Raw genomic sequence first — 11,444 nt, 5'->3', positions numbered from 1 at the left:
ACCTGGATGGGATTAGCGCCTGTATAAAAGGGATCCTAGAGAGGGCTCTTGCCTCCTTCCTGCCACGTGAGGATACGCCAAGAAGCTGGCCGTGTGTAACCTGGGAGAGCACTCACCGGACCCTGAAATCTAGGATTTCCAGCCTCCAGAACTGTGGGAAATAAATGGCTTTTGTTTATAAGCCGCCTAGTCTTTCGTGCTTCATGACATCAGGCTGAACTGACGGAGACATCGCCCCCTGCGAATTTTTCAGTTCTAATCAATGTGAAGTGTCATGTTTATATCTCCACTTCTTCCCTGAAATTATTTTTGACCCTCTGACCTGCACCGATTTCTCTCTCCCAGATCTCTGAGCTTATATTATGCGTACAACTCATTGGCCTCACTTCCTTGTATTGTTAATTAACTTTTCACTGGCATCCCTTTTATTTAGTGAGCTGTATTGTAAGACTGAAGGCAAGATTGTCTCTCTCCCTTCCTCCCTCTCTTTCATCCTCTTATCTTTCTCTCTCACTTTCTTTTTCTTGTGGGATCCTTCTGGGTTCCTAGGACAGGACTTTGTACAAAATAGGGGCTCAGTGATAGCAGTGGAATGATCATCTAATGGCCTGCCCTACAGATTTATCCTCTTTATTATAATTTCCTTAAGAGAGTTGATTTTTTTTTCCCTTTCTTTTGTGTCTTCAGCATATCCTTCTTGAAAGATGTGTAGTTATATTTTGGGGAAAGGCAGTCTGAATTAAACATTTTGTATTTGTTCAAAGTGATCAAGGCCCAATATATTGGCAAGAATGACCCTACCTTGTTAACAAGTGACATTAAATGTAATGAGTCTTCTTTTGCTCCATTAAACCTTTGGGGTTGACAATTTGATTTTTCAGCAGCCTCTGTCAAAATATTACTTAAAAGCAAGCATTTGTTTTAGCAGTGTTAATATCCTACCTTCTTTGGAATCTAAATAAAGTAAGTGTGATATCCCATAATCTGTAGGCAAACAACTTTATTGTTATTGGTGCCCTGTAATTAACAAAACTTCACATTTTAGATAGTATCTTTTTTGTGGCTATGATAATTTAGATAAGATATGTTAGAAAGAATTAATGGTATGGTACTTTTCTACCTGAAATTCCACAACTGTGGATGGCAGAATCCCCTAGAAAAATAAATGTTTAGTTCTCTAATTCTGGACTCTCAACTCTACTGTGGAATGATACCTTTTGCCTTCTCCCAGTCATGCTAGAATGGAATATTACTGTGTTTCCACTGTGCCTGCAATTTTTAGTGTAGTCCAAAGTGATGATTTTAGACATGTTTGCCACTGTATGGGATCAAAGCTTTGCCAGGTGTTCAACTTTGTTTACATTTTAATCTTTTAAGTGTTTTGCACGCACGTGGTTGTTAAAGAAAATCAAATGCAATGCTATAATGACTTTTAGGAGAGAAACCAAGAGCCTTTGTTTTAAAAAAAGAGAGGCCAAAACTGAATTTCTTTAGCAGTCTTGCACAGTTGTTTGTTCAATGTAGGGGTCCAACCTAAAGTCTTACTCATGGTCTATACAAGGGAATTCTGTTATCACTACTACCTACAAATAAGATATTAACAATGTATGTTATTAGAATAGCAGTATTAGTGTAAGAGTATTTTAATTAGAAAGACACAGGGTTTAACTAACTTCACACTTCTAAAAGAAATTGTCCTAGTGTTATAGAGAACATTCCAGAATATTTTGTACTTTGATAACTACATATCGTCTCTATGGATCTTTAAGAGGAGAGAGCCCTGCCCATGGACTCGAAGATCTAGCATTTGCGATTCCGTGACCTTATTGTTTGAGATGAAGGCCTCCAGCTGACTTCCATTTATTCAGAATTTGTTTATCAAGCTGGATGGATGGGGTATGCCCCAACTCTTTTTCCCTTTCCTCTCCATTATCCTCTGGAGTGAGTCCTGTTTTCTCCATTACCTCTGGCATGCTCTGACGAGAGAGGGGACAAAAGCCAAGCCGGTTGCTTCTCTTCTAGTTAACAACTTTAGTGAAAATTTTAAAGGTGAACGGTTCTGGAACATTCAGAACTGAGTAAACCAAGTTGAAATGAGTGAAAAGCCAGAGCAGTATAATAATGTCCCTCATCTCAGGGGGCCGCTTGGCTCTTGGGGTCTTTATTTGGTGCCCTTCCCTGCTTGTATGCGAGATGCAACAGGTTACTGGTAAAGGCTTAGCCCACTTGGAAGATGGAAACAGGAAAAAAAGCTTTGCACACAACTAATCTAATACAGCTGGTGAAGAGCTTCAGTTAGAAATCGGAGATCTTGGATCTTCGTTCCCTCGTCCGCAACTTCAAGGTTGCCAAATGTGCCCTTTGTCTGCCCACCTTTGTGTTCCTGCTTCACCAAGGGTGGCCTTGCCTCCCTCACATTTGGGAACTGAGAGTCCTTCTGAGGTTCTTCATATTCGTTCTCCTCCCCCTCCTCAGCTTTTCTTTCATATATATTTATACAGAAAAGTGACTTTCTATTTTCATTCTCTTGACTTGTTTTTCTTCCTCTGGATGCAAAATCTGTAATATAGAATAGTGAATTTTTTTATAGACTCTGATCATATTTAAATCAGGCCTCGCTAGAAAAGTGATAAATTCACAGCCTATGAACACAGACCTCACTTAAGTGCTCTGTGTTTTGCAGTGTTACAAGTAAGAAGAATGTCTCTCTCTCTCCTTTCTTCCTTCATTTTTCTTTTTTTCTTTTTCCTTCCTTCTTTCTTTCTTTCTTTCTTTCCTCCTTTCTTTCTTTCTTTTTCCTTTCCTTTCCTTTCCTTTCCTTTCCTTTCCTTTCCTTTCTTTCCCTCAATTTTACCACATGATTTCTTCTTGGCTCTCTACCAAATTGGTTTTAGACAGTGTTTCTCTGTTTTTAAGCGGATATACTTTAAATACATCTATTCTCCCCTCAAAACAAGCTAAAGAGTAGAAAAAGAGACTAATATATATCTTAAATTACTTCAAAATTGACTTGATTTGTAAATTGGACAAAAGAAGTATAACTTCTCCATAGTTTTTTGGTTTTTATTTTTTTACTTTTGATCACAGAAAAAAATTAGTTCACAAAAGTAGAGGACAAAGTATAATGGGTCTCTATCTATCACTCAGCATCAACAATTATCACCATTTTGCTGATCTAGTTTCATCTATCCCCGCCTTTTCTATTTTTGCTAGAAATTTTAAAAGGAAATTCCAGACATATCATTTTACTGAAGGACTTAGTTTAGTTTTCGAAACGAGATAATTTGGAAATATCTCCTTGGTTATGAGATGATAGGACCTTTCCACTGATGTGTTGTTCAAGGCAATAAACACCACTGAATTAAAAGGCCATTATTCCATCTTAACATGTTACTGTTAGTGCTTCTTGGACATTCTTTTCTTCTACTGCTAAAGGAGAAAAAAGTTCTCTGCCCCTCTGAGAGTGTCCATTAAAAAAAGATAGTTTAAGGGATTGTGTAAGTTATTTTCACAAATTTTTGTAAATAAAGAGGAAGATCGTCATCACACCTTGGCTTTACTCTTTAAGCACATGTCTATGTGGAAAATTGTACTTTATTCTTTTGCTCTTAACTTTGGATGAATTCTTTTGCTTCACAGGTAATCTTGGATAATTGGTCATGTCAATGTGGATCTTGAGGCCAGCTTTTTACTTAATGCTAACACCTGGCTAGTTGTGCACCCTGGACAGCTTTGGAACTAAAGCACTTCTTCATAAAACAGTGAAACTCACACCCACAGATATACAAGCCATGTGGATTTTATGCCTGATAGGAATTATGAGTTTGAGTCTCCTGGATCTCCTCTGGCTGATAGGTACACAATTTTATTTTAAATTAAAGTGTCAGTAATTCTAGATTCTTGGGGATTTACTGTTCACTCATTCTCTTCAATGATAAATATGGACAGAGAGGAGGAACCATATAAAATGGAGGAATACATACCCAAACAGACTGGAATTTGAAAAATGATTTAAAAAAATTTTTTAGTGATATATAGTATACATCTCTTTGGAAAATAACATATATACTGAAGTTACAACATGAAGTCATTTAGTAATAAACTGACCAATTTATCTTTTTTTTTTTTATTTGAGAAACAGAGAGAGAGTGCATAAGCAGGGGAGAGGGGCAAAGAGAGACAGAGAGAGAGAGAGAGAGAGAGAGAGAGAGAGAGAGAGAGAGAGAATCCTAAGCAGGCTCCTAGTGCAGGGCTTGATTCCATGCCCCTGCGATCATGACCTGAGCTGAAATCCAGAGTTGGTCACAACACCAACTGAGCCACCCAGGTGCCCCAGCAATATATCTATCTTGATTTTTGCCTCCATATCTGGCGTAGACAACACCACCCACCTACCAACGAAACTGACTTGCCTTAATATTACGGCATTGCAAAAATGTTTCAACTTTTAAAGGGTTCTTCCTGGGGGCAATCAAAACAAAACCAGATAATACTTACCTGTCTATAAATGACTGCCTCGAATGAATTCACGCAATGAAAATCACTCCAATTAGGGGTTTCCTACCCTTTCAAAATAACTTTTCTCATGATGATAGAAAAGATACAGTTGTGTTTTGCTAGAAAATTTGGAAAGTGCATAAAGGTACTGAGAAGAAAATAAAAATAGCCATTTAGGTTATTTTTGTGTCTACGCATTAAGTGCAAGTGTGTACATGTGTTTGTATGTACAACTTGGGAGCAGTAATAGGGTTTAATGCTTGAAAGTAAAGAAGGAACAGCCTTTCAAGCTTGGATGCCTAAAGTTGGAATCCTTGCTCAGGTGCTTGGTAACTGTTCTGCCTCAATCAGGTAGTTCAATCTGTCTTTGCTTGTTTCCTTATCTATAAGATATAAATAATAATATCTACATCAGAGTTTGGGGGTTTTTTTTTGGTGTGGTTGGTCATAACTGAACTAATTTATATAAAACACATAAATAACTTCCAGGAACGTTGGGCGTCATTATATCTACCCGTGATTCACATTTTGTTATGTCATAAAATGTCCTCAGCATACTTCTTCGTTGCCTGTGCTCCAATGTATGTAACATTCATATCTAAATTTTTGTGAAACTTTTTGGTTATTTAGCACAAATACATACAGAGTAGAAATTTCTATGTCCAGTAGTTTGACTATTTTTAGGGGTTATTCAGTGAACAGGAAAGATCACACAGGCAAAATTCTAGGAACTGGGGAAATAATAGTGAGCAAAACAGACCCAGAGCCAGAAGAGTAGAGGATTTTTGCGAAAAGTGACAAGAAGGGAAGGTATAGAGTGTTTTTAGAGTGTAACCTAACCTAGGGGTTTTAGAAGGGTTTCCCTGGAAAAGTGACATTTAGTTTGACATCTGAAGGTTGATTAGCTGTTAACTGGATGGCCATGTGGAATCATGGGGAGAAATCAATGGCCTGTGGGAAAGCTCTGATATGAGCTTGGATGTCTTTTGTGTTTATTGAAAATACGCTTAAATTTTTTTCCAGGATTCTTCTGAAACACAGAAGCTTAAAGTTTTTAAGCCAATCACATCAACACCTGTAAGGGTGTGTGTGTGTGTGTGTGTGTGTGTGTGTGTGCATGTGTGTGTGCATGTTGGCTGTGTATTGTCTTCCATTGTTGAGATATCACATAAATATTTGTCTATATTTTCTAGCACTTCTTAAGGTTCCATTTAAATGTTTTAACTTTTTAGGGGCTCCTGGGTGGTTTAGTTGGTTGAGCACCTGACTCTTGATTTCAGCTCAGGTCATGCATGGTCTCATGGTTGGGGAAATCAAGCCCCTTATCGGGCTCTGTGCTCAGTGTGGAGCCTGCTTGGGATTCTCTCTCTCCCCTCTCTCTGCAACCCCCCATGCACTCATGTCCTCTCTCTCAAAATAAATAAATCAATAAACATTAAAAAATAAATACATGTTTTCACTTTTTATGAATCTGGAATTTAAGTTGATGAATGGTCCGATAGAAGGTTCTAAATTTTTTTCTTCCAAATGAATTTCTACTTTTTTTCCTCTTCTCCTGTTTCACCCACCTCCCCACCTACCTCCCCCTCTGGTAACCACCAGTTTGTTCTCCATAGTTAAGAGTCTGTTTGTTGGTGGGTTTTTTTGGTCTCTTGTTTTCTTTGTTTATTTTCTATTTTTTTTAAGGTAATGTTTGGAATGATCCTTATTTGCTCACAGACTTGTTACTGACTTCATCATATACTAATGTTTTGTGGTAATGGTTACTGAGGTTTATTTCTGAGCTATCTTCCTCGCCCACTGATAAGCTTATCAATAATCCTGTACGTATCACTTTCTTCTAATTGTAATTTTATGCACTAATATATATATATATATATATTTTTTTTTAGTGAAGTGTAGTTGATACACAATGTTCTATCAGTTTCAGGGGTAACATAGTGATTCTACAACTCTGGAAGTTATGCTACGCTCACAAGTATAGCCACCATCTATCACTAAGCAACACCATTATAATATATGGTGCATTTTCAAATCAAGTCTAGCAAGTATCGTATATTACGCTTTGGTTTTTGGTTGCGTTTCTCTGTATCTTCACCAAATTTATTTCTTCAGATGAACTTTAGAATCATGTTAACCCATTTCCAAAACTTAATGAATGGCTAATGATTGGAATTTTATAATAAATCTACTCATTGTGGGAGAAAAGAAAATGTTTATGATTTAGAATAAAATAAATGTATGCCTTGGGGCACCTGGATGGCTTCGTCGCTTAAGTGTCTGACTCTATTTCAGCTCAGGCCATGATCTCTAGGTTTGTCAGATTGAGCCCCGCCCCAGGGTCCATGTTGATGGCACAGAGCCTGCCTGGGATTCTCTGTCTCCCTCTCTCTCTGCCCCTCCCTGCTCATGCCCTCTCTCTCCTTCTCAAAACAAAACAAAACAAAAATTAAAAAAAAGATAAATGTACATCTCTTGTTATCTTCAAGTCTTTTCCTATGTCTTTCTAAAGTTTTGTAGTTTTTTTCTTACATATTTAGTCTGCTTTACCTAGAGAGAGGTTTTAAAGACAACCAGAATAGTTCCTACCTTTTGATCATCCTTTATATTGTTAACAGTTTTTAAATCACATCTAGGGATTTTATTATTTGGGGCACATAGTTTATTGTAGATTCTATCTTTAATCCACAAGAAACATTATTCTCTATGTTGCTTACTGTGTTTTTCCATCGTAAATATAATTTTGGCTGATATTCTATTCTAGTCTTATTTTTTCCTACTGTTTGCCTGATAAATATTTGGACTTCTCTGAAGAAATGTCAGTTTGATTTAGACAGTTCCCTTTAATTTATCATGCCACTGGGTTTTATTTTTAAACAGGTACTGAAGATATCTGTCTTTTAACAGGACAGCTTAAACAATGTATTGTGATAATGTAGTTGGTATTCTGACACCTTATTTTTTGCTTGCCATTCTTTCCTTTATGGGTTGTGTTTTACGTGCATCCTCTCTCCACAGAGACATTTTTAGAAATTTGTTTTTCAGGAAACATCATTCATCTGTATTGGTCTAATTATAAAATTCAAAAAGAAAATGATGTCCTTTGATACGTCGACATGAACATTTCTATCCAGCTGTTATGATTTGGTCAATATGACATAGGATTTCACACTTGAATTATTATTATTAACATATTCTACATTATATACCGTCTCTTTTAACTATTATTTTTTTATATTTTCTGTTAATTTGAAAAGCATATTTTCAACAATATTTAGCTGTATGTTTAAAACTGGTTTCAATATGTACTGAAAATCTCGTATTTTTAATTTCTGTTTGTCTTTAGAATGTAGGAGACAACATCCCTGTTGCAAAGAACATCCTCTCCACCACCCCTCTCCCCAAAAAAAACAGACAAAAAAGAAACAAAAAACTTGGATTCATCCATGATGGTTTTTTTTCTTCCATTTTCACATCTATATCCATCTGCAAACCTCAAAGTCTTGACCTGCAGAATTTGACCTTTTTTTCTCAGCTCTGTTATCATTTAGCTTATCATTATCCTTCATCGTGTTCATCGCAATAATCTCTCCATCTGACTCCTATCTGGTCCCCTTTCACGTTAAAATGTTAAGTCAAACCGTGTCTCTCCTCTGCTCAGTTCCTCAAGTCCTTCCCCTTCGGTTTAAAGCAACACCCAAGCATACTTCCTACTCCCCGGGAACTAGCTCTCTGTCCTCCACCAATCTCCCCTCCTTCCCCTTTGCCCATTATTCCAGCCACAGGGGCGTTTTACTGTTCCCTCCAAGAAGCTGAGCTGTCACATGTGGTGGCCACCTCTCTATTGTAAAATCTCATCCCTCGAAGAATTATCTCCTCCTCTCCCTCTGATTTCTTCCCAAATATCTCCTTATTGAAAAAGCTCTCCTGGTTTAGTCAACATAACATCACACTCCACCTCCTTCCCATCCCAGCAAGTGAATGTTTTATACTTTCTCTTAAGAGTAGTAAAACATAAAACGATAGTAATCCTAAGGAAAAAGAAACTACCATAGCCCCCAAAAAATGCAAAATTAGAAACAAATCATTGTATAGTAATTACAGACATTTACCCTTAGGCAATCTGACTAATACGAGGCAGCTGTAAGGAAAGGTTCAGGCTTCTGAATTACGGAGACTGGAGCACACTGAACAAACAAACACCACATTAAGAACTTCCAAGACTGAGACCAAATGGAGACAAGTAGAGTGAGCAGGCACTGTGCGTGGTTCTGTGCTCAAGCAGGGGAGGGGCAGAGAGAGGAAGACACAGAATTCAAAGCAGGCTCCAGGCTCTGAGCCGTCAGCACAGAGCCCGACGCGGGGTTCGAAGTCACAAACTGGGAGATCATGACCTGAGCGGAAGTTGGGCGCCCAACCGACTAAGCCACCCAGGCGCCCCCCGCCCGCCCCGTTCCCATTTCTGCTCACGCCAGTGAACTCGTCCGTGTCACAGAAGTATGTGTATGGCAAACAGGCCACACTTCTATAGTGAGGTAGCTTTGGTCAATTTCCTTGACAGGTCGAGCACCACCAACCCTTCCTTACATTAATAATGTTTGTTTTTCTTTCTTTTGGAAAACCAATGAGATTAGCAAATTGTGTTGTGCATTCTTCCTCAGTCACATGAAGATCTGTGACAAATTAAACAAAGAGCAAAAGTTGGAAACGATTTTTGCCAATTTTTAAGTGAAAGCTCTGATCCAAATGTTGTGCTCGCACGGTGGTTATTGACATGCTAGAAAGAGAAAGTGCCCCTTGAATGCTTTGAAAATTAGGTGCTTGGATTAGTATTGAACATCATGCTGGCTCATCATTTACACCTGCAACGTGAGTGAGCGCAAAGTTTCCTCCTTTTCAGCAGGTGCCTGGTCAAACTCATGGGAACTAGATGCATGTTTTAAACCAAACTCTCTTTGCTGCCCAAATGGAGTATCTTAAACTGCTCGTTTTATTGATAAAAAGAAAATCTTACCAGCAGAGGGCTGAAAAAAATAATGTGGCAGCCTACACAGTTGTTTGGCATTGCGTTGGACAATAAAGAGAATTCTGGAAAGTCTCTTGGCGGTTTTTATCTTCATGTCCTGAATTTCAGCCTTCTGTTTATCACATCCAATCAATGTAAGCCTTTTTTTTTTTTTTTTTAGAGAGAGACAGAGAGAGCAAAAGTGCAGAGGAGAAGGGCAGACAGAGAGAGAGAAAGAGAATCTTAAGCAGGCTTCATGCTCAGTGCGGAGCCCAAAGCGGGGCTCGATCCCACAACCTTGAGATTGACCTAAGCCCCAATCAAGAGTTAGACGGTCAACCTCTGGCACCACCCAGGCACCCCTAATGCAAGCTTTTGAAAAGAAAAAAACCTCACTGGTGAATTCGGCAAGATCTACAAATGACTTCTTTATATTACGGGTCGTCACTTTAGGTATATTTATAGTATTGTATCAAATAGCTTATACAGTAATTGAGGGTAAGGGCATTTCTTGTGTGTGTGCACCCCCCACCTCACTCACTCTGGGAATTTGCGCCATAGTAATAATCTAGGCAAGTAAATAATGATGGAAGTTGGTGCAATGAGCGTGTTAGGCCATTGAACTGCGTGGCCAAATTCTATGTTTAACTGAGTTCTATGGGAACAGGACTGGTTCCCCACGTAAGAAGACTGGACTTTCACCTTTCAGTTCAGTGGCCAGTAGGTAGGAAAAAACTAAACCAGAGAAGACATGACTCTCCCCTCCCCTGCCCTACTTTCTGACCTATGCACCTGGCCCCCGAGAATCTTATATTCAGTTTGCTCAGGGGAAGAAAGAGCACTGAGTAATTCTTGAGGGCAAATGGGAAATTATCATCTGAATCTGAAATTAGCATGTTATATAGAACTATTTGAGAAAACTAAGGAAGGTGAAAAAAAGGATGAAAATGTAATGTTGGAATTGTCTGTGGTTAACCACATAATCGGAGTCTCCTAGTAAATAAGCCATTTCCTGAGAGAAATGTAGTTATTTTGGAAGTGGTTTCAACTTTTAAAGTCATTGATGTGCCATTTAGTATTTAAATTACAGTGATTTACAAAAGGCCACCCAGAGTGGTCTGGATGTTCCAGGCTTTCTCCAAAACACCTCATGCATTCCTGAACAGCAAGTGGAACATTTGGAGAGCTTGGCTCACCACGCATGTGTAGCCCAAATGTAACTTCTGAAGCATCATTTTCTACTCAGTAGCTTACTTTCACAAATTTTACTCACATGGTATAATCAAAGAGACACAAATTCAAAATGCTTTTAGAACACTACCTGGCCTCATTTATAATTTTTTTTAACGTTTATTTATTTTTTGAGACAGAGAGAGACAGAGCACGAATGGGGGAGGGCCAGAGAGAGAAGGAGTCACAGAATTGGAAGCAGGCTCCAGGCTCTGAGCTGTCAGCAGAGTCCCACCCGGGGCGCGAACTCACGGTCCGCGAGATCATGACCCGAGCCGAAGTCCGACGCTTAACCCGACTGAGCCACCCAGGCGCCCCTTATTTATGTTACACATCAGAGGTCGCAAAACTGCCCACAGAACAAATTTGGCCCAGTTTTTGTAAATAAAGGTTTATTAGAGCACCACCATGCCCATTCGTTTATGTTATTGTCTATGGCTGTTTTCACGCTACAAGAGCACAGGAAAGTAGTTGTGACAGAGATGATCTGGCTCTTCACAGAAAACATTCGCTCACCATCTGTGTATGTTATTGCATCAGTAGCAAAACCTATCAATCACTGAAGATAGAATAGGGTCTTTCTTTCTTTCTTTCTTTTTTTCTTTTCTTTTTTTTTTTTTTTGTAGCAACCACACACATCAAGGATCCATCAGGTACATTTTATTAGGACGAAATCTTATTTCTACAGAATTTATTTTGTGCCTCGGATGTC

Source organism: Panthera onca, chromosome C2, assembly GCF_046562875.1.
Source record: "Panthera onca isolate mPanOnc1 chromosome C2, mPanOnc1 haplotype 2, whole genome shotgun sequence".
In the NCBI taxonomy this organism is placed as follows: Eukaryota; Metazoa; Chordata; class Mammalia; order Carnivora; family Felidae; genus Panthera; species Panthera onca.
The sequence above is the reverse complement of the archived record's forward strand: the minus strand, read 5'-3'. Positions refer to the sequence as shown.